Source organism: Pecten maximus, chromosome 7 (genome assembly GCF_902652985.1).
Source record: "Pecten maximus chromosome 7, xPecMax1.1, whole genome shotgun sequence".
Taxonomy (NCBI): Eukaryota; Metazoa; Mollusca; class Bivalvia; order Pectinida; family Pectinidae; genus Pecten; species Pecten maximus.
In genome coordinates, this window is record NC_047021.1 from 16,254,558 (window position 1) to 16,278,874 (window position 24,317).

Consider the following 24,317-nt stretch of genomic DNA (forward strand, 5'->3'; position numbering starts at 1 on the left):
GTCTCAAATACCAACTCCTTTGCATTTCATCTATCCCTCAGTGAGACACACTACTAGTGCGTTTCTGATTCTCTAATACCAGCTACTGTCTGTGAGAGCCAAAATCCCGCGGGTCTCCAGATTCTGTCTCCAAGACACTGTCGGTCACTCGTTTCTCACTAAGCCCTGTAGTCCAGTCCTTTCGTACCAAATTACCGGAAACCAGCTCGCATCCTGGACCAGTCCTTGTAAGACACGAGGTCGGAACCAGTTGTACCTCTCAGATAGAAACTTCCGTGAGTTAGTGCAGCCTTCTGTGAGCCGTGCCGAACAGCCTGCCTGCTACTGTGTGAGCGTCTGCTCTCGGTATCTCGGCGCTGAGATCCTAGTGAGTGGGTCTGCAGTCCGTCTGGTCTGTGTATGTGTACACACACTCATTCATAACATGTGCTGTTACCAGTCCTTTGTGTCCCGGGGTAGTGACTCTTAGTCCTCTGGATTTATACTTTCTAACACTTCCGACTCCCAGGAACATCCAATTCCACGTTTTCTGGTGTGTGGGATCACTTATCTCGTAATTGTGCCACATTTTAAAATTTTGAACTGTCTTTGTTCGGAGATTGGCGGCTACCTGTATTTTATCACCTGTTGTGGATCCTACGGGTGAATTAGTGTGATATTCCTCTCATCGTTTTGTTTCAGTTTTTATTGAAAAATCGAAGAAAGTATCTTCACTTTTTGGTGACAACTTGGAATATCACTGTCATACTGGATTAGTGTGAAGAAAGTACACATGTGCAGTACACACAAGGTAGGTACCTACCTGGGATACTTTGATGTGTCGACTGGCGCGACAGAAAAAGCATTGTCAACTTACAAATATGTATAATATATATCTATACTGATTATCGATTATATAAAGTCATCCCCGGACGGGAACAATGGAATTTGAAATCTCCAGATCGGCACTCGTCAGTCAGAGACATAGCTGATATATTTTTGTTATTCTTGTTTTTGGCACACTAAAACACACTGAAGAAGTTTCACTCAGGTGAATCTACCTACCTATGTCATAACTGTGTTCAAAAGATTAACTCTTATCACTGGCATCTCGTGTAAATATTTGAACATTCTCCAGGGAAAAAAAGGCTGATGGTGAAAGTAGATAGTGTTGAGAAATACAGGACAGTTTGATTTTATATATAAGGTAAATCTGATTGTTTATATTGTACATTGACATATCTGTGATTAATTCTGTTTATATTATACATCGACAGGGAGTGATATATCTGTGATTAATTCTGTCTTGTAATGTATTGCTAGGCAGTTCTCATTCTAGTCGGAAGCGCGTCAATCAGTCTACTTTGTATTAGATTCAATGATATTCTATAATATTAATTTAGGATGAACTCTTCTTTGTGCTTTCTTCATGTACCCTAGGCCTGAAGTAGGGTTTCCAATTTTCTTAATAAGAAGAGAAATTTCTGCTTTCTTTGATATCCCTTCGCTGAAGCTGGTTGTTGCTGATTCTCCAAAAGTCTGTTTTTGGCTTTCCCACCAGAAATTTTTGCTACAAAACAATGTACCCTAATATTGTTTTGATCCAAAAACTGAAATAATAAATAACATGCTAACCTTGTAGTAGGGTATTTATAACCCTCAATATAGCCCGATTATTACCCTGGTTTAAACTGTACAAACCCTGTCATAATACGTCTGTATCTTAAAGTATCTATAGTATCTTGAAGAGTTCCCAGGTCAGTTTCTGAGAGGTTTTCTACAGTATCTGTGGGATTGAGTATTTGGTATGTCTGAGAGTTTCCATGTCAGTTTCTGAGAGTTTCCATGTCAGTTTCTGAGAGTTCCCAGGTCAGTTTCTGAGAGTTTCCATGTCAGTTTCTGAGAGTTTCCATGTCAGTTTCTGAGAGTTCCCAGGTCAGTTTCTGAGAGTTTTTCTACAGTATCTGTGGGATGGGGTATTTTGTATGTCTGAGAATTCCCATGTCAGTTTCTGAGAGTTTCCATGTCAGTTTCTGAGAATTCTCAGTTCAGTTACTGAGAGTTCTATAGTATCTAGGGGTTTATGGGGTATTTGGTAAGTCTGAGAGTTCCCAGGAGTCCCTGAGAGGTTTTCTATAGTACCTAGGGGTTTATGGGGTATTTGGTAAGTCTGAGAGTTCCCAGGAGTCCCTGAGAGGTTTTCTATAGTACCTAGGGGTTTATGGGGTATTTGGTATGTCTGAGAGTTCCCAGGAGTCCCTGAGAGGTTTTCTATAGTACCTAGGGGTTTATGGGGTATTTGGTATGTCTGAGAGTTCCCAGGAGTCCCTGAGAGGTTTTCTATAGTACCTAGGGGTTTATGGGATATTTAGTATGTCTGAAGAGTTCCCTACCAGGAGTTTCTGAGAGGTTTGCTGGAGTATCTGCATGTTTCAGGAGTTTATGAATTTCTGCTGTGTTGAGAATTCCTTGAGTATCTAGGTTACCAGGAGTATTGGTGAATTTCAAGGGTTATACTGAATTCTCTATGAGGCCTACTTCTTCAGTGATTGCGAGGATATTACCAGGTACATTAATACAATATATGGGACATCATTGATTTACATCAGGGCCAATGGTTACATCACTCAGCATCTCTCTAGGGAGTATTATAAAACACTGCAGTGCTCCTCAGAGCTAGCAAGTTCATTCTAGGATAGTTAATGTTTTACATAGTCTGTATTGTCAGCTGTTCAATAATGCCTATAGTTCTCATCTAACTTAATGATTACAAAACAAAGATATATGATGTCATGATGATGATGATGATGATGATGATGATATCCCATTCTTATCAAAGTCTCTAGAAATAAATGTACCTGTGAGGTGTGATGTTTATAGACACTAGACAGGTAAAATGTTGTTGGTACATGTGAGGTACTTATGGACAGGTAAAATGTTGTTGGAACATGTGAGGTACTTATAGACAGGTAAAAGTTGTTGGTACATGTGAGGTACTTATAGACAGGTAAAATGTTGTTGGTACATGTGAGGTACTTATAGACAGGTAAAATTTTGTTGATATAGGTGAGGTACTTATAGACAGGTAAAATGTTGTTGGTACAGGTGAGGTACTTATAGACAGGTAAACTGTCGATACAGGTGAGGTACTTATAGACAGGTAAAATGTTGTTGGTACAGGTGAGGTACTTATAGACAGGTAAACTGTCGATACAGGTGAGGTACTTATAGACAGGTAAAATGTTGTTGGTACAGGTGAGGTACTTATAGACAGGTAAACTGTCGATACAGGTGAGGTACTTATAGACAGGTAAAATGTTGTTGGTACAGGTGAGGTACTTATAGACAGGTAAACTGTCGATACAGGTGAGGTACTTATAAACAGGTACACTAGTGAGTTCTCTTAGACCTTTATTAGAAGGTTACAAATAAAGTTTATAGAGGAGTTTCATCAATAGTAAGAATGAGGTAGATCAACATCCGACTCTTCACTACAGATAGAACATGTACAGGTGTCGAGGTGAGAATTTCCTCTTCCTCAGGAGTTAAGTCAGACCAGCAGCACATTAAAATCTTCCAAGTAAATTAAAAATATTGATTGAAATATAAAACTTGCACTAAAAAATTGTACAAACTGATAGCAGATTTTTACATTTGGTATTAAAACTCTGACAAAACCACTTCAAATTTAATGAAAATGGATTTTTACAGAGTCATATATTGTGATGGTGTATGAATCACTTGAAGCAGGTAGAATGATATTCTAGGTGTTGGTCACCCGACCGTGTAAACTTGACTTTCATCTATTTAATGACCGAAGGTTTATTAGACAATACTGGGGATGATAAATGGAGATTTATAACCATGGCTAGGTGAATAATCTACAGACAGGTATATATACACATTATAATCTTTATAGGTCTGTTTGTATGAAACATTCTTAATTCTATGTTATAATACCGTTTTTTTCCTGCTTATATAGGATGGGGCCTTTTCTTCTCGGTTTCTGAAGAATTTGAAGTTGTGTGTAGCCAAAGCCTCAAAAAGCCGTCAACCAATGATAATTTAGATACGGTAAACCTCCGGTTAGTTCGAACAAAATTAAATAAATATTGACGAACCTGTTCGAATTATTCGAAATTATGCTTCAGAAAATAAGCGCGAGTTCGAACTATTCGAGTCAATATCGGCGAAAATCTCGGCAGAGTAAAATCATTAGACACAAACACATCCATCGTAAATCTGATTCGTAACAACAGCGGCCTGAACAATGGCACATTTATAAAGTTTTTAAGTATTTAAGTAAAATGATAGTATTTTATTTAATTCAATGTTAATTGATCGTTAAATGTTCTTCATTTCGCGATAATTATGATGGTTATTGCGCGAAGCCACTCAATCGTTTAATGCGTAGCTACAGTAGGCCCAAGGATAATTTGAATATATACACCAATGATAATTTAAATATATACCAATGACTGATGATTTGAATATATACGTGTAATATATAAACTGCATTACTATGTCCTGTGAAGTCTTTGGGATGAAGGTAAATTTGAATTGTGTATTTAATTTGAACATAGAATTATTATACCAACACTAAAGCTTGAGTTGTTATTAGTGAATACTTATAAACATCACATAAGAATGAGATGAGATTTCTGTAGTTTTTTTTACCTCTCTAATTATCTGTCTTCTATTTAGGAAGGTTTGTGTACATAAATCAATTGGAATACATAGTGGAGGCATTTATTACTAGGCATTTTACATACACTAGCTAATCACAGGGCTCTGCCAAAGGTAATAAAAATATAGCTGTTTGTTTAACTCCGAGATAAATTGATCCAATTATCTGAGAAGTCCTGATCCATTCCGACTGCATGTTTCCTTTTTCCATTTTCAAGGAAGATAAATTTATTTCAATTATTTGGTGCAGGGTTCATCCATTGTATGAGAGCTAGTCTGAGGTTTAGAGATAAATTGTAAAATCTGGGGAGGTGGGCCATTGTTAGTCTCTAGTGCCATGTCTGCTACAACAGTTCACAGCAGGGTTTTTTGTCTCATTTTAGAAGATTCAGGAGTAAAGTTTTGGGAATTTTGCTTGAAACTGAAATTATCTAGATTCAGATTTTTTTTTAATGTAAATTCTTAAATCAATTTGTCTCCCTCAAAAAATGAAATAATTTGCTCAAAAGAAGATAAAAAAAACCCCGTTTCCTGTTATCATTTCCTCTAGAATTAATTACAGCCCCTGAATTGAATGTTTTTATTCTACTGAAGACACCTTGCAACAAAGATATGCAACAGTGCATTTTCCTAATTAAATTTCCAATGTGTATACCTCTAAATGCAGTAAGTCTTAAATTCAAACTCTGAAAATGTTACATCACCAATGTTAGATCTAATGAATATTTTTACCTAAAACTCGAATAAAACTTGAGAGAAGACAAATTGCTTTCTATAAAGTCCTATTCATCACCATGTAGCTGTGAAGTCTTGAATTTCACAAATTCTATTCTCCTTTATGGCTGTCCCCACAAACATTCCCTGTTTCCATCAGCATTACATCAATGTTCCTATTTTCTCTCAGATTTGTTCTTGCCCTGAATTTGTCATGCCTATATATCGTGCATTTTGAAGTTTACTAGTCTACAAATTTTTTCTGATAGAACGCTGTTTTTTGTATTCTAAATGCAAATTACTAATCAATCTTTCATTTTGTTTGACATTTTCCTGTTGTTTTGGCGCGGTGTTAAGATCAGTCACCTAAACCATTATACAGACCCTGTTTCCTGTGACGCCCGGGTGGATGGTTTACTGGAAAGGTGTGTCTCCATATAGTAAATCTTATCCACACATTTACACATGGCGATATTTCTTACTATAAGCTAATGTGCTGATCAATGTTTAGTCCTGTGTTAATGGAGTATTGTTAGACAAAGATATTTAATTTAGAAAGCCTTGCAGTTGTATTTATTCAAATTAACAATTGTTTTTTTTCATAGCTTTTTTTACCAGGTCTTTCCAACATTGATGCCTTTGCTGGTTCTGTGAAAGTTCAGGGAAAGTTTAGCCACAGCTGACTGATTGGTAGATCTGAAATATTTAGTTATCTTGGAAAGTTGTGTAATTTCAAAGTATAACTCCGTTATCATTTAATATATCATATATTATTTCTCAGGGTGCAAATTGTTTGGTTTAGTGACTTTTGTGGTTCTGATTGATGTGGTGAAATTAATGTGCACCATTTTTTTTTGAAAGTTTTACTGTGATTATTATACATTATGATATTGAAAGTTTTAAAAGAAATGTTGTAAAATATGTGAAGTTTGTCTTTTACTTCATGAGACTTGTGATCTATTACAGATCATGTAATGTCACAGCTAAGTACAAGCTGGGTATATATACTGGCCAATCAGATGTTATTATATAGGAACATTGTATCATTATACAATTCTATTAAATGGACCAACCCGCAGGCACATGGTACAGTATATATGAATACAGCTGTAAATCTCACCATTTACATATAAATGTTCATCGATGAAGAAACATCACTTGATCTTGTAAATGACCCGATACATAAAAATAGGTCAATGTGAACTGCTGTGGCACAAAATATAAATTCTATACAAGATAATAATTCATATCCGTGGGTCATCCAAATGTTTTATGAGGAAATCTATGAGGTGTAACAGTTATGAACAGCTGGCTGGTCATCCATTACTGTATCACCTGCCCATTATCAGGTGTTTTAATGTTGGTGACACATCAAGGTGACCTTTACATGGGGATACAGGTGATAAAATTAATGTGGTATTAAATCAAGTGTAGGAGTTGATATACATGGTATTACCTTCCTAGTGTATTACAGATGTACATTGCAATGTATACATAGTGTATGTCTATAGCTATGTACATTGTACATGTAGTTGTATGTATGTGCACCTAGCTACATACATTGTATAATGTCTGTACCTATAGCTAAATACATTGTATAATGTCTGTACCTATAGCTACATACATTGTATAATAATTGTAGCTAAATACACTGTATAATGTCTGTATCTATAGCTAAATACATTGTATAATGTCTGTACATATAGCTACATACATTGTATAATAATTGTAGCTAAATACACTGTATAATGTCTGTATCTATAGCTACATACATTGTATAATGTCTGTACCTATAGCTACATACATTGTATAATAACTATAGCTACATACATTGTATAATGTCTGTACCTAGCTATATACATTGTATAATGTCTACCTATAGCTACATACATTGTATAATGTCTGTACCTAGCTACATACAATGTATGTCTGTACCCAGCTACATACATTGTATACTGTCTGTAACTATAGCTACATACATTGTATGTCTGTACCCAGCTACATACATTGTATAATGTCTGTAACTATAGCTTCATACATTGTATAATGTCTGTACCTAGCTACATACATTGTATAATGTCTGTACCAAGCTACATGCATTGTATATCTACCTAGCTACATACATTGTATAATGTCTGTACCAAGCTACATGCATTGTATATCTACCTAGCTACATACATTGCATATCTAACTATAGCTTCAGATGATGTATGTCTGTACCTTAAGCAACATACAATGTATCTACCTAGCTATACAAATTGTATGTTTTTTTCCAAATTTGTATGACTGTATCTACATAAATGTATATACATATATTGTATTAATTTCCCATGGTGGATTTCGCAGTGTCTGATTTATTGAAAAGGGACGATAGAAGCATAATTGAGCCATGTGCCATATGACTAGTAGTTAATTGCCTGATGAGGTACCTGATGTGAATTAAACTCTCAAATTGTATTGATTAATTGATTATATAACTGTTATATCCGTGTCCTGATGACAGCTGCATAGAGGTCAAACATACCGATGATATAGAATATCAACCTCCTTGTGGTGTTGAGATTCTCCTTCATTAAATGATATAGCTGTGTGATAATACTGAAAATAGAAATCTGAAGGGACAGACTATACTCAATTGGTCAAATATTGTATACTGTAAATTGTAATATATGTTTAGTTTTTTACACGTTGCATTTTTGTTTGTCTAAAGATACTCGTAGAATATGAATGAAGTAGTGTTTTAGGTATTTGGATGAATGGATTTATGTAAAAGGAAGTAGAATTCTCCACATATTTTGACGTTTCACTAAATATCTCATTTGTGCCATTCAGATGTAAATGTGTGGTCTGTCATTTCCAGAACTTGTGTCTTGTAGTAAAGATATTGTAACCATGGTTTTTCGACAAATGTCCGAGTAATATATACGTAGTGAAACTTTTGTATAATCCGGATAGTTTAGAATGAATACTGTTACAGTTGCTAATGTCAAGCTGTAGAGTGAACCCTGTAAATGTCATCATGATATAAGACATAAAACACATATATACTGAAAAACTAATGACAGCGATGAGGTTGTTTTGTCAGAATTCTGATAACTATATTACCAGTTTTGATAATTGGAACATCGAAGAGAATTCTCTGGGGTGAAGTATCCGTTTGTATGAAAGGTAGAGTGTGACGCCATCGACAGGAATATGATGATGGCTATTTAGAGTAAGTATTGAAGCTTGTCAGAGAATGGCAATCTAATCGACTCCTTTGACTCCCTCTGGGCAAAACCTAGTTCAGACCTAGGTTAATTGATTGTGTATGCTAATCAAGGGTCAGTTCCTTTAGTAGCCAATCAAAAATAATCTTGTGATGATTTTGACATAATTAAATTCTAGGGAAATCTATTTTACATCAGCCAGAATTCTGTGTGAGACATTCGTCATAGCTCTACTGGTGTTTAATCTGGTACAAGTGATCCCTCTGAGGCTGCTCCGATCGCGATTTTCCTTGCAGTCACTAGAATTACATTTATGCATTTCATCTGATATGACTCTTTTTATAGAGTATCTTGATTTGACTGGTTTGTTGTCATACACTGGAGAAAACCTAAAGAGAATGTGTAGCCATGTCATAGACCGAGGTTAGTCATCCGGTGACCAAGTGGAGACAGGTATATTGGATACTTGTTGATGCAGTGCTACTGACCGACAAATATTTGAAGTCATGCATCAAAACGATGATGTCACTATCATAGATTTATCAGATTCAGATTTTATTTTAGTCACCCAGACACATTGATATGTGTAACATGGATTACATCATGAAACAACACATGGCAAGATGGACAGTAGAACAGTGTAGATTTTTAGAATTAATTTTAGACCATAATTGTAGAATATGCATGTGTATCATATATCTATATAACAATACCTACTCTAATCTTATAATTAAAGAGTTGATCTTGAATAAATACATACAGTATAGATATTACACATCTTGATTGAAATGTGAAATAGAATAAATTAAAAAATCTAACTACATGTATGAGCTTACATTTCTACACAGTTATATTAATTACAGTCTTTATAGCTATATATAAATAACTTCACAAAAGCACCGTCAATTTTCTAATAAACAGTGAAATTTTCTTCAGTAATTGAATATTACATATTGATATTAAACCACTCATTTTATGCAAGCTTGGATTATTACAGTAATATTGTGGTATATATTTTGAGCGTATAATTTTGACTCCTTCATGCTTACACATAAACAAATAGTGAAACTCATCTCCAACATTTTCATTACATAAAATACATATCCTTTCTTCTTTTAACACATTATGCCATCTACCTGTCTCGATTGGCATTTTAAAATTAGACGTGCGAAATTTGGTTAGAATTATTCTATTTCTTTCTGATAACTTAGTAAGATAATTTTCAAAACCAAATTCCGGTTTGAATAATAAATAAGTATGACCATTAGACAAGTTTTCAACATTTGAATACCATTTCTGAATAAATTGATCCTGAAAGTGTTGCCTCATGATACATTTATAAAAGTCCTCAATCATTTGTATATCGTTCATGAAAATGTTCGAGTAACCAGCTTCATCAAAAATATTTTTAATATAAGTTATCCATTTGAAGCTATAGGATCCTTCAGCATGCAATTTTGAGATTAGTTTATACAATATGCTACTTAATTTGTTTTCATTTTGTAAAATTTTGTTCCAAAATGATAGCATTCTCAGTTTAATATCAACTTCTAGTGGAAATTTAAACCTAACCCAATTCGCCATATACCAAATAATTTGGAGTACTGCTTCTAACTTTTAATATGCGTTTGCAAAATTTAAGATGAATTTGTTCAATTTGACTACAATTTTCGAAACCCCATACTTCTGAGCCATATATCAATAAACTTGAAAGTAGGGTCATTCTAATATGTTCTCAGGCAGGTAGTAGATTTTATCAAATAGTTGGTCCAAAATATTACCATCTACATATTTCTAAAAAGAAAGCTTATTAAAAAGTGAGGACTAGTAGATTTTATTTGCTGGCAGACAGCTTTTATCATATTTATTCACAAATAAGCCCCAAGCCTCTGTCCACAACCTTACAAGGAGAGTATTTGATATTGGAAGATAAATACATAGGTGAGAACAGTAGAAATGATGAGGTCATACCTGCAGTAGATAAGTAACTAAAATGGATGTCATTGACATGGATTAGTCATACCTTTTCTGATCGATTGTTAGTGACTGATATATAGGATATTCTAGGATGTGGAAACTTAGCTGTCGGACTCTTGGTATGTGATCCCCAGTATTGTGAAACATTCTTATCGTATAGCTGTTGATTTACACAACTAATTAACTTGTGTACATTAATTATACAGGAGGAGAGCAGGTAAATAGTTAACAATGAAGGTGTGCTGTTTATATATGACTCATTATTAATAAAATTCCTGGCTGATGAAAAAATGGAAAGTGGTTGATAGCACTGTAACCTGTTAGAGGTTGTATTGTTACAGAAACAGGGACAGTAAGACCTGAAGGCTTTGTATTTCAGGAGTACAGAGGGTAGACAGGATAATGTTACTGGAAGCTGTGTAATCTATCAGAAATATGGCTGTGACAGGCAAAAGGGTACCACATCCTCTTACCTGTGTTACAGACACTCCACAGCTTCCAGCTCCTAGCAACGTTTACAAAACTCAAAAGCTAATTGGCTGAAATAGAGATAAGAAATGGCCTGACTCAATACTACCCTGCAGTGAATGTAAATAAATGGGAAATGTTTAATTTACAAACACTGATTGGGATGAAGCATCCTGGGCAACATGTGACCATTTTATAGTAATGAATTAAAACACAGGATAACCAGTACAGATTTCTCCTTCTCTTAATAGAAAGTCTGGTTCTCCAGGACTGAATGTTCTAGAGGTCATATGACTGTGAGGTCATATGTATTGTTATTATATTTCATTGGTCAGGTTTGACCTATAACAGTGGTCTTATAACACTTCTGAAATTTAATTCTTTCATTTGAAAGACAATGTGGTAAGTTATATATACATAAAAAGTCTTGACTCCTTTTGTTGTAAATTTTTTTTTTCTGGCCTATATACTCACATATTAATCTCCATAAACCTCTACTTCATTTAATATCCAACAATAAACCCACGCCTGGTAATAAGCCCACCCATGTCTATTGCTGTTCCATAAACCCAATCTTCTAAATTGAGTCCAAGTTATCATGTGCTCAGTCACCATGGGGTTGAAATATTTCATGCTACCCAGATGTGCATACAAAGACATTTGATAGTCTTTTCATTCTGATATTGTGCTTTGGTGCTTTTTGTTTGCTAATTCATGTATGACATAAAAATTTGCAACTATTGTTTCCTATTTGGTGACAGGAATGGTGTATTGAATGGTACCCTTTGAAGTAGTATGAAGGTTAGGCGTAGGGAAAATGTGTTCAAATGTTATCTAACACTGTAAATTCTTTACACCATTTGAAAATTAATGTATTTGATGTGGTAAAGATATGCTAATCAACCGATCAACACTTGTTGGTAAACCTCTCATTACATAGTAGGATGTTCAGTCCCATGGGAAGAATATTCATGAATATTCATGAATAACTATCTGACTGGGGCAGTGTTTTAGTATAATTGGAATGTTCAGTCCTGGCTTGGGTACATATATTGTACGTTGGAATGTTCAGTCAGGTTTTGGGTGCATATATTGTACGTTGGAATGTTCAGTCAGGTTTTTGGTACATATATTGTACGTTGGAATGTTCAGTCAGGTTTTTGGTACATATATTGTACATTGGAATGTTCTGTCAGGTTTTGGTCAAATGCTAGAATTTGGCTATTATGCATGTACAGTATATATACAAAGGATCGTAATTAGTTCATACAATTTTATAAAGTCTTAGAAGTTCTTATTAAAGCTCACAAAAAACTAAAACTTCAAGACAAGTTTCATAAAATCTTATATGAAATGAAAATAAGTTTAAGACACATAACTCAAACTGTTGCAGCCATTTTATTGTGCCATGTTCAATTCATGACATAATGTCATTGTCCATTGTTGATGTTACAATCGATTACTGACTGGTATATATTAGCCAATGAAAAACGCCCCAGGGTATATTACACTGGTGACATCAGCAAAAATATTCCATAGACGATTTCACTGGATGACAGGCAGCAGATTATGTCATGAATTGAAATGTCCAACCCTGTTTGTTCAACCCAGGCTGTTTTGGGTAATTATCTTGAAATGTTCAACCCAGGCCGTTTTGGGTAATTATCTTGAAATGTTCAACCCAGGCCGTTTTGGGTAATTATCTTGAAATGTTCAACCCAGGCCGTTTTGGGTACTGTACTTTTGGATATTTTGGCATTTTTTGCTCAAAATAGGGTGGTTAAATATCAGTGCGTCAAATTTTGGCGTTTACCATCATGTGTGTAAAATTTTGGCACTTACCTGTAGTTATGTAATTGATATGTTTGTTCATTATGCTACGAAAGTCTTTGTATTTCGTCTCACCTGGTTGCACAGGAAAACAGTCAAGTCACTTTGTATACAAGTTAATTGATCGAACGAGACGCGACTTGTTCTTGAACAAAGCTAATACAACAATCAATATGAAAACAACGTAAATGAATTTTATGACACATTTTGATGAAAACATACCTTTACTGACACGTTTTTATCAAAAAACAATATTCCAACACAGATCGCGGAAGCTAGTAATAGGTATGTAGTAAATGAACGGAAAGACGGTTGCTATAATCCGGATATTGTTCCGACAAAATTTTTCGTCTAATTTTGGTGTGTTTAATTTTGACTCATTCACCCCAGGGGCCAAATAAACCAAAATATAACCACATCCAAAATATCCCAAAGTACGGTATATGTTGAAAAATTCAACCAAGGCTGTTTTTGGTATATGTTGAAATGTTCAACCCAGGCTGTTTTTGGTATATGTTCAAATGTTCAACCCAGGCTGTTTTGGTATATGTCAAAATGTTCATCCCTGTTTTGGGTATATGTTTAAATGTTCAGCCCTGTTTATATATTGAATGTCCAGTTTTGGTGTTGCCCTCTCATTTTCTGATTCATGGTATATCAGCCTTCAGATCGTCTACAGATCTATATATTTAAGGCTTCATGTCCTTGGCCAATGAAATCACTAGCAATGACCTTCATTTTTTTTTCTTCGGAACAATTTGAAGAAGATTGGGTCTGTATGTGAAGATAGTGTGCCTGGAGATATTTAGAGCTCCTAGACACATATTGGACAGTTCCATCATAGTATAGGAAGCATTATAGTCACATTACTAGGGGATTACCAAGCGGAAACACAGCATGGTGGTCAAGATTGGAGTTATATCCGTTACATTGTGTTATGTTACAGATCAAATGTTTTTTTTCAGGAAAAGAGGTAATGTGGGGAAAATCATTCGGGAATTCTATAGCATACAAAACTCTTTATCTCTTTTAAGGCAAAATTTTACAAGGAAATTGAATTAGTTTGTTGGATTCTCAATAGATAAATTTATGACTTTGTCTAAGTCACCCTGTCTGGTATTGATTGGAAGTGGTTCAAGGATATCAAGGGAATAGCTCTTCATAGATAAGGTCACAGATAGGATTTGATGTAGTCGAGAAGGCACTGCCCTAGCATGTGAGACATGTGACCAAAGAGTTGGAATTAAAGTTGTTGCCATTAAATTTAGGATCTGGTTTGAAGTGTGTCTGGCTACAGACTATTTTTCATTTAAAAGTAATTTTTCTGTATGATTATACTAATTGTTTGTAAATCTAAATTGGCCCTGAAAAAGTCTCGGCTTCACTAGAGATACAAACCGACAAGGGTATGAAGCAATGAACTTAACGCACCTCTGTGAAGATCTGAGGTGCGTGGTTCAATACTCCCTACCCGTGTAGGTTCGTGTTTCTCGTGAAGCTAAGAAATGGGTCTGTCTGTACTATCGTGGTTCCAGGGTCCTTGGCAAGACACTTTATGCGATCGGCCTCCTGTATGTTGTCCAGTGAGGTTCTGCATTAAAATGACCCTGGCTGTTCACGGGGCGATAAACCCAGCGAACAAACAAACAGAAAAAGTCGTGCTTCCATGCATGCATTTTGTTCTTCAGGCAAGAGATCGGTATATTGGCACAACTGCATGTTTGAATATTCATCAGTTACATGATTTCAAACAAGCTCTATTATAACTACAAGTGTGATGACTAAACATGACCAACATGGAATTAACATGATAGACTGTGTGTAAGATGCATGTGTGTGTGTTTTGGGAGGCTTCGTTATGTTTGTCTCCTTGTGATAGCGGGGAACTGATGTCGACTTTATAGTGCTACCTCACTGAAGTATACTATAATACTGTCCAGAGGCATACAGCAGGACACTCCACCCGGTCACATTATACTGACAATGGTCAAACCAGTCATCCCACTCCACCCGGTCACATTATACTGACAATGCATGGTCAAACCAGTCATCCCACTCCACCCGGTCACATTATACTGACAATGGTCAAACCAGTCATCCCCTCCACCCGGTCACATTATACTGACAATGGTCAAACCAGTCATCCCACTCCACCCGGTCACATTATACTGACAATGGTCAAACCAGTCATCCCACTCCACCCGGTCACATTATACTGACAATGGTCAAACCAGTCATCCCACTCCACCCGGTCACATTATACTGACAATGGTCAAACCAGTCATCCCACTCCCCAGTCACATTATACAGACAATGGTCAAACCAGTCATCCCACTCCACCCGGTCACATTATACTGACAATGGGCAAACCAGTCATCCACTCCACCTGGTCACATTATACTGACAATGGTCAAACCAGTCGTCCCACTCCACCCGGTCACATTATACTGACAATCGGCGAACCAGTTGTCCCACTCCACCCGGTCACATTATACTGACAAACGGCGAACCAGTCATCCCACTCCACCTGGTCACATTATACTGACAATGGTCAAACCAGTCATCCCACTCCACCCGGTCACATTATAATGACAATGGTCAAACCAGTCATCCCACTCCACCCGGTCACATTATACTGACAATGGTCAAACCAGTCATCCGACTCCACCCGGTCACATTATACTGACAATGGGCAAACCAGTCATCCACTCCACCTGGTCACATTATACTGACAATGGTCAAACCAGTCATCCCACTCCACCCGGTCACATTATACTGACAATGGTCAAACCAGTCATCCCACTCAACCCGGTCACATTATACTGACAATGGGCAAACCAGTCATCCCACTCCACCCGGTCACATTATACTGACAATGGTCAAACCAGTCATCCCACTCCACCCGGTCACATTATACTGACAATGGACGAACCAGTCATCCCACTCCACCTGGTCACATTATTCTGACAATGGGCAAACCATTGCAGTCATTCCACTTCCATGAATGCTGAGCGCAGCCAGGTGACAGAACCCAAAGCTTTCCTCACAGGGGCAAATGCTCAACTAAGGCCAAAAGTGGGGCAGTGCCAAAGGATACATTTGGAAGATGAAAGTTGTTTAGAAAGGATAAAGATCCCAAAGTAAGTCGCCTCTTACAATGCTAGCTAGGTACTGCTCCTATTGCATGATAGAGACTTATTTTATCCTTCAGTGTCCCAGTCAGGCATAGCAAGAAAAGTTTGTTTTCCTGTTAACTGAATGACCCTATAAAAACACCTACATATACAATAAATTTTACCTATATTTGTTTGGCCTCATTATTATACACATAAGTTTTAGTGATCTATCTTACAAGATGTACATTGAGAGGAGTTTGATGATTAAATATATAGCGAAAAATAAAAAAGGGATTAAAGCAATTTGTGAACTAGGTGTGAAGCACAATTGAGAAAAAGCCGGTGTAGCATGGTGTTTTGAATCATGGTGAAATGACCCCGGGGTCAAAATACTATTAATGTGAAATGACCCATGATTATTAAAGTATTGGACCTATTATTGTTTAATCTTACAGACACTTGTGGATTGTTCTGTAATAGATGTTTGATCTATTTTTGTCACAATGAAGGAAGTGCAAAGCTGATACATTTCACGCCTTCATTTGGTAGATTGGTAGAAAATATGAGGGTAAACACAGCATTCTACAAAAATATCTACATCAAGAAGTTAAATTTAATGTGCTCAGTTTCTCAGGAAATATAATTACTATAGCAACAAAATTTCTCAAATCCATATAGTTAGATCATCGATTGTACAACTCAAATCATGATAAGCAAAGAGGTTTGGAATACCTAGATGGAGTTTTGGTTAAAAATGTCAAAGTTTTGTGGATTTTAAGAAGTTAAAAAGCTGTTACATGCATTGATAATAACTTCCAATAATTTACGCATTTTTGTGTTGCCTATGATGGATGTTGGAAAAGCGGTGCTTTTCTGATGGCGTTGGCGCGTCAACAATGTTAAGGTCTTGCGTTTAGCTCTGTTTCTGACAAAGGTAGAGTTACAAAACCTCAATCATAGATGTAGCATGGGTAGTAGAGTCTACTACATTAAAATCAATTCATAGATTATAGTATTTTTTGGGTAAAAAAGTCAAATTTTATGGACTTCAATAAATTTCATAAGTCTCTTCAAATTTATCCTCTGGTACACATGTAAAATGCTTATGATGTTGACAAAGCGGGACAGGCGCGACACATATAATTACATGTCATTCTTGTTTTTACACTCTTTCGGTAAATTAAACATGATGCGTTGTGGTTCATACAATCAGATTTATTTTTTAAAATTTCTTGTCTGTTTTTTGAGCCAAAACAGTGACAGTCAGGCAGATGAAGAATTGTGATTTGGTTATAGCTGTTTAATGTGGTACATTGTCGAGTAGAGAACTATAAAACACCTGTATTTGATATCTCGTGAAATATTTCTAATATTGACATCAAACAAATGAATTTGAAAGAAAACTGGATAAGATATCTATTGAAGCAGAAAATATTTATCATCCTGTAATTTTATGTTAGTTTTCAGCGCAGGTACTGTGCAAGAACAGTTTTAAAAAGTTGAAAGGGAATTCAGAATTTAAATATTTCGAATTCAAAAAATTATACTTTGAAGATACCTTTTGAATATCATATTTACCATAATTATAATCACAAATGAGACTACCTTGGTGTTTTATAGATATTTAGGATAAAGACATGAGTTCTATCTCAGGGTGAATCTTACTGAGGTAGGAAATGTCCTGGTGTAAGTGCTCGGACTGCCAACCTCTTAATGTTGATGACCTGTTATAAGACCAACTAAAATCATACAAATATAGTATACAGATTATGAGGCCACTCAGAATTAAAAGATTCCCTTGAATATCAACATAGCACTAATTAATTATTTCTTTTTTTTAACATTTAAAACTATTGATGTTATACATTATAACATTATTTTAGATAGTTTTGGATTTCGTGGCAGGTTCATGTTTGGCAGCTGCTGCTTTTCAGGCCGTGATGCTGTAATGCACGTTTGTTTAACCTGAATTTTCAGATTGGTTTGCAAACATCATTGTCCCGATAATAAAATATGAAACTCTTTTTTATATATATTGCAGCTATTCGATTATTTCTGCTGAAAGACTTTTTAATTGATTTGATGTTAAACTTTCAAAGAGATTAAAGCAATTCTCAGTGAAATAGTACAATAGTAGGGTTTTTGAGTTGATTTGATGAATTTCCGGTTGCTTTACTCATGATAGAGGGTAACAATTGACAGAACAGCATTATGTATGAGATTTATGTAACAACATTGTCTTTGTGAGGACACCATTACATCAGGATAAAGCTTGAGTCGTCATGAAACTGTAAGTGAAAATCATCCAGGCACATGGTCTTCGTTGATCGTGTAATACAATACTAGGAGTGATTGATCTATGATTTCTGTGTCTTTGATGTTTAATATTCTGTGAAAGCTGTAAAATTACACCATGTGTATTGTCCTCCCCAATTATTTCATTCTGCCTAGATTCCAGTTCAGATGTAATCTGCATTTCTGATGAATGGGGATTTAAAACGGTTGATAGAGCCAGGTTTGCTACCAAACAATGTGATTATGACTCACTTTATACCATTAAGTTGCTGTGACGATCTCCCAGGACAAAATTGATGCAATCCTTAAAAAAAAACTTTTATGGAACAGAGAAAATTGGATGCTACCCACACTGTTATGACCATTCCTTGGGCAGATATCACCATGGAAACTTGTGGTAATATAAAATTAATATGGTGTAATCCATTTTATATTAGAATTAGATTATCATGTTATTATGTGGTAATCTTAACTTGATAGGTCTGTTTCAATGTAGACAGTGTCATAACGACCAGGGTCAAGGTCATATAGGATGGTGTTTTATACCAAATGTTAATATCAATTTACAGATAGGGGATTTATGAATATTTTAGTGCTTATCCATTAGTTTGTATTGCAGGTTTAGAACTTCATTGGAAATATAAAGCTATAAAAATGCATTTTGAAATTTATGAAAAATTGGTTTTCCTATATGTGTAGACTGTTGTATCTAGGTTAAAAAGAGATGGACCAAGCTGTTGTTAAATTATTTGTAGGAATGATTTCTGTGTGGGTGTGTGATGTGTCTGATGTTACAGCAGTATAATGGTGGTCCCTCGGGAGATAGCCTGCTGCTGGCATGTCCCTACCAGGCTGTTCAGTATATACTGGAGCTAAAATCCAAACTCTCTTATATTTTATATATAGAGAATTTCTTTTATGTACAAGAGTAGTATGATTTTCTTAGTTCTCTAAGTGAAAAACATGGTTGTTAAAGGTCAAATGAGGAAAAGGATTTCTACTTCAAGACTGTTCTTTTCTTTTTTCTATTTTTTTGTGTGTTGGAAGATAAAAACAGCAGAAAATGAGTTTGATGGCTTAGAGTTACTGCCCTTTGATATGTATGTGACGATCACTTGATTGGCTTAGAGTTACTGTCCTTGGCTATGTATGTGTTGATCACTTGATTGGCGTAGAGTTACTGCCCTTGGCTAAGTATGATTGGCGTAGAGTTACTGCCCTTGGCTATGTATGATTGGCGTAGAGTTACTGCCCTTGGCTAAGTATGATTGGCGTAGAGTTACTGCCCTTGGCTATGTATGTGTTGATCAATTTGCATCACTGTTGTTAATGTTCTTTGTTTTTTCATGCTTCATTAATAAACAATTTTGTATCTTCATGTCATGTTTTCTTACCCGGTAGATGTTTTACAAACTATCCCTGGAAGCATTGCTACCATCAATATTGTTACCAGTATTATAGTGATGCATTTAGTTAGCCTTGTGACACTGCAGCATATTCCATGGTCTCAAAAGATTTGACCAGGTGCAATAAATGACAATTGTCTCTCTGAATCATGTATTGAACTACAGTCAAACCTCGATGATTCGAACTTCGTTGATTCGAATTTCTCGCTGTATCGAACTTTTTGCTTGGTCCCGAATTTTCTCACTATATAACACTACTAACGAAACTATGTATGATTCGAATTTTTATAAATCGAAGTTTTCGATGTATCGAACTTTTTTCGTGACCCGTTAGCTATGATATTATAGGTAATTGACATCTCATGATTCGAACAAAAAATTCACCTGTACTGACCACTGGACAGGTGTTTGTCGTGACCCCTGCGGCAAGATTTCACACCTCTCCCCCAAATGCCCTGACTGACAATAGGGATAACGATAGCGTGTGTTGTCACTCCCGGTCATGGGGTTAATTAATAATCAGACCAAATTGATAGATAAAAGGTGTATTTAGAAGCCATGACATTTAATCACTCCGGTAAAACATTTCGGTAGTCGCCTCTGATAATCTCCGCCGCCATTGAAATCAGCGGTCGGTGAGTAAATTTTACGGAACTGTAAAACAACCGGACCAATTTTAAACACAAACAGTTAGCGATGGCTTCACTCATATTCAAAGTGTCACGTTTCAAACTTATACATAAATATCCAAGTAAATCGATTATTTGTCATTCAATCATGCATTCTCTAACCGATCGGCATTCCGTATTTTATATGCACATAACGTAAACGCATGTGTCTTTAGCAGAAAAGCCTAACGACTTACGTAAGTGTGCATTGTACTTCTTTTGCTTTATCTGTTAAACGCGATATAAGTGTTTTGTAACCAATACATATTTTGTTTAATTAATAAAATGCTTAGGTATAATTAATGAAAAGAATTTTTATTTTGTTGTGTTTGAGGTATACATTAACTAAACTTTTTGATGTGAGCCTGACAGGCGACGATCAACACGAAGACACTGAGGACATGTAACGTTAACAGATATGGTCATTATCAAGAAAACATCGATCTATTGTCAACCATGAATAATTCGAAGTCCCGCTGTTTCGAAGTTTTTCTGTTAGTCCCTTGAACTTCGAAACATCGAAGTTTGACTGTAGTTCCGTTTAGTTAAAATTATTCAAAACATGCTCTGCATCTGAATAATGTTTAATATTTTACTCCAAAACAGGTGATGGACAATCCACATTTCAGGTTACAGTACTGTTTGATAATTGGTTTGACCTTATTTGGCTATGACTGTATTACTTGGTTATGACTGCTGGTCTATGATGTTCGTTACCTCCAGCATGATGTCTAATTATCCAGGAAGTAATTACTGATGGCTGATACTATAGCAACTCACATTTAATCTTAAATCAGTCTGAATAATTCATTGAAGACTGTAATGTAATCTAAATCTTGACTCCTTCCTGCTATATGTATTTGTTGACCTTCAAACCATCACATGTAATTGTGGTATGTTTCAATTAGTAATTCTCCAGAGGCTAGGGGTTGGATTCGAAGTGAGTGGTTCCATGCTCCCTACCCCTGTTGGTTTGTGTTTCTCGGGAGACTTGAGAAACTGGCTGGTCTGTACGTGTTGACGTTGTGTCCATGGACAAGACACTTTACCCTAACTGCTATGGATGGCATGTGAAGGGTCTCCTGTATATTCAGTGAACTAGTCATCAACTACTACAAGGAGACCATTCCTCAAAATGGATGATGAACCCAGCAAACCAACAAATCCAGGGGGTAGCTTAATCAAAGATAATGTAACTCTCCAGGGGGTAGCTTAATCAAAGATAATGTAACTCTCCAGGGGGTAGCTTAATCTAAGTTAATGTAACTTTCCAGGGGGTAGCTTAATCAAAGATAATGTAACTCTCCGGGGGGTAGCTTAATCTAAGTTAATGTAACTGTCCAGGGGGTAGCTTAATCTAAGTTAATGTAACTGTCCAGGGGGTAGCTTAATCTAAGTTAATGTAACTGTCCAGGGGGTAGCTTAATCAACGATAATGTAACTGTCCAGGGGGTAGCTTAATCTAAGTTAATGTAACTGTCCAGGGGGTAGCTTAATCAACGATAATGTAACTCTCCAGGGGGTAGCTTAATCTAAGTTAATGTAACTGTCCAGGGGGTAGCTTAATCTAAGTTAATGTAACTGTCCAGGGGGTAGCTTAATCTAAGTTAATGTAACTGTCCAGGGGGTAGCTTAATCTAAGTTAATGTAACTGTCCAGGGGGTAGCTTAATCAACGATAATGTAACTCTCCGGGGGGTAGCTTAATCTAAGTTAATGTAACTCTCCAGGGGGTAGCTTAATCAAAGATAATGTAACTCTCCAGGAGGTAGCTTAATCTAAGTTAATGTAACTCTCCGGGGGGTAGCTTAATCTAAGTTAATGTAACTCTCCAGGGGGTAGCTTAATCTAAGTTAATGTAACTCTCCAGGAGGTAGCTTAATCTAAGTTAATGTAACTCTCCGGGGGGTAGCTTAATCTAAGTTAATGTAACTCTCCAGGGGGTAGCTTAATCTAAGTTAATGTAACTCTCCAGGAGGTAGCTTAATCTAAGTTAATGTAACTCTCCGGGGGGTAGCTTAATCTAAGTTAATGTAACTGTCCAGGGGGTAGCTTAATCTAAGTTAATGTAACTCTCCAGGGGGTAGCTTAATTTAAGTTAATGTAACTCTCCAGGGGGTAGCTTAATCTAAGTTAATGTAACTGTCCAGGGGGTAGCTTAATCTAAGTTAATGTAACTCTCCAGGGGGTAGCTTAATCTAAGTTAATGTAACTGTCCAGGGGGTAGCTTAATCTAAGTTAATGTAACTGTCCAGGGGGTAGCTTAATTTAAGTTAATGTAACTCTCCAGGGGGTAGCTTAATCTAAGTTAATGTAACTCTCCAGGGGGTAGCTTAATCTAAGTTAATGTAACTCTCCAGGGGGTAGCTTAATCTAAGTTAATGTAACTCTCCAGGGGGTAGCTTAATCTAAGTTAATGTAACTTCCAGGGGGTAGCTTAATCTAAGTTAATGTAACTCTCCAGGGGGTAGCTTAATCTAAGTTAATGTAACTTTCCAGGGGGTAGCTTAATCTAAGTTAATGTAACTGTCCAGGGGGTAGCTTAATCTAGTTAATGTAACTCTCCAGGGGGTAGCTTAATCAACGATAATGTAACTCTCCAGGGGGTAGCTTAATCAACGATAATGTAACTCTCCAGGGGGTAGCTTAATCTAAGTTAATGTAACTGTCCAGGGGGTAGCTTAATCTAAGTTAATGTAACTCTCTGGGGAGTAGCTTAATGTAGGTAGATGTAACTCTCCAGGGGCTAGCTAACTCTGGGTTGATGTGACTTATATCTAACTGATATGGGTAAGGTTAAACATCCGGATCTAAAACATGCCCAGAATGTCCCTGTAAAGACTATATACTGTACTTTACATAATTTATATATGCTGTAGTCTATAGTTATATACCTTCAAGTTTCTCCACCCAGGATCTCCCCATATCACACACTTATAGAAAACGGCACAGCTGCCATGCTGTCTTTGTTTTCATGGATGGATGAACTTCACTCGTAAATCAAAAGCTAGAAAAGTGCACTAAATAGTCATTACATCAAATTCCTGTATAATTTTATATGAAATGAAACCAAATGGAGTTTTAAATCAATGTAAAAGTAAGACTACTGTCCTTAATATTATATCCGATATAAAGCTACATTAGACTTGGCTGATTACTGGAGGAATTTTAATCATATACATCATATAGAGCTACATGAAGTGTCAGCCCTATGCTGAAGGAATAATGACTTAAAAGAGTAGATGGTTTTTGAGTGGAGAAGACGTTAAACATAATAAAAATGAAGTTTTCCATATCAGACAAATTTTGTGTAGGTTCCTAGCTATAACTAACTCAGGCAGCAGTTTGTAACAGTTTAGTCATAAAAGACTAGCAGAGAAGTCTGTACTTTGAAGTTGGTAAAGAAACTATGTGTATATAATTATCTCCAGATTTCTGTGTGAGGAGGGAAGTGTTTTACCCTCCTTCCTTCTTATCCTCTTATAAATTATACCCCTGCTACAGCACTAGGCATGCTGTAAAGTGAGAATGTTAAGGCTCAACTTTCAAATTATTTCCAGTATGTATCTCTCATTTTGACTCAATGCCATTAAACGTTGAGGTTGATGGAAGCTCTTGTTTACCTGTTTGCCAAAAATCAGTCTCTAACCATGCGATACATTGATATTCAATTAAATCTCTTTCAAACGTTTTAAAATTTAAGAGATTTGATGTTGCCAATTTAAAAACAGCAATATTCAAAAAAATTCATTAAAGCTTTGATAGTTTTGATAATTTGTTTGATGATTTTAAATGACATAGTCCTGATTTGCAAGTATGCCACAGCATGCAGGGCACAATTAAATTTAGGACTGGGTATACACATCAGGCGGAACAGATGGGCACACAGTTTTCAGTATGATATTCCAGTCAAACTGGGGTACTTCAGACTTGTTCCATGTCTACCCTGTAATGATTTTTTTTTGACCTT

General features: G+C 36.1%; 1 protein-coding gene across 1 annotated transcript in view; it reads left to right on the plus strand.

Moving 5' to 3' along the window:
- Positions 1–387: 387 nt before the first annotated feature.
- Positions 388–24,317, plus strand: part of LOC117331090 (plexin-B-like) — a 68,553-nt gene continuing 44,623 nt past the window's right edge. The window contains exon 1 of the mRNA XM_033889686.1: positions 388–790. The gene's annotated coding sequence lies outside the window, so the exon portion shown is untranslated. The remainder of the gene's footprint in view (positions 791–24,317) is intronic.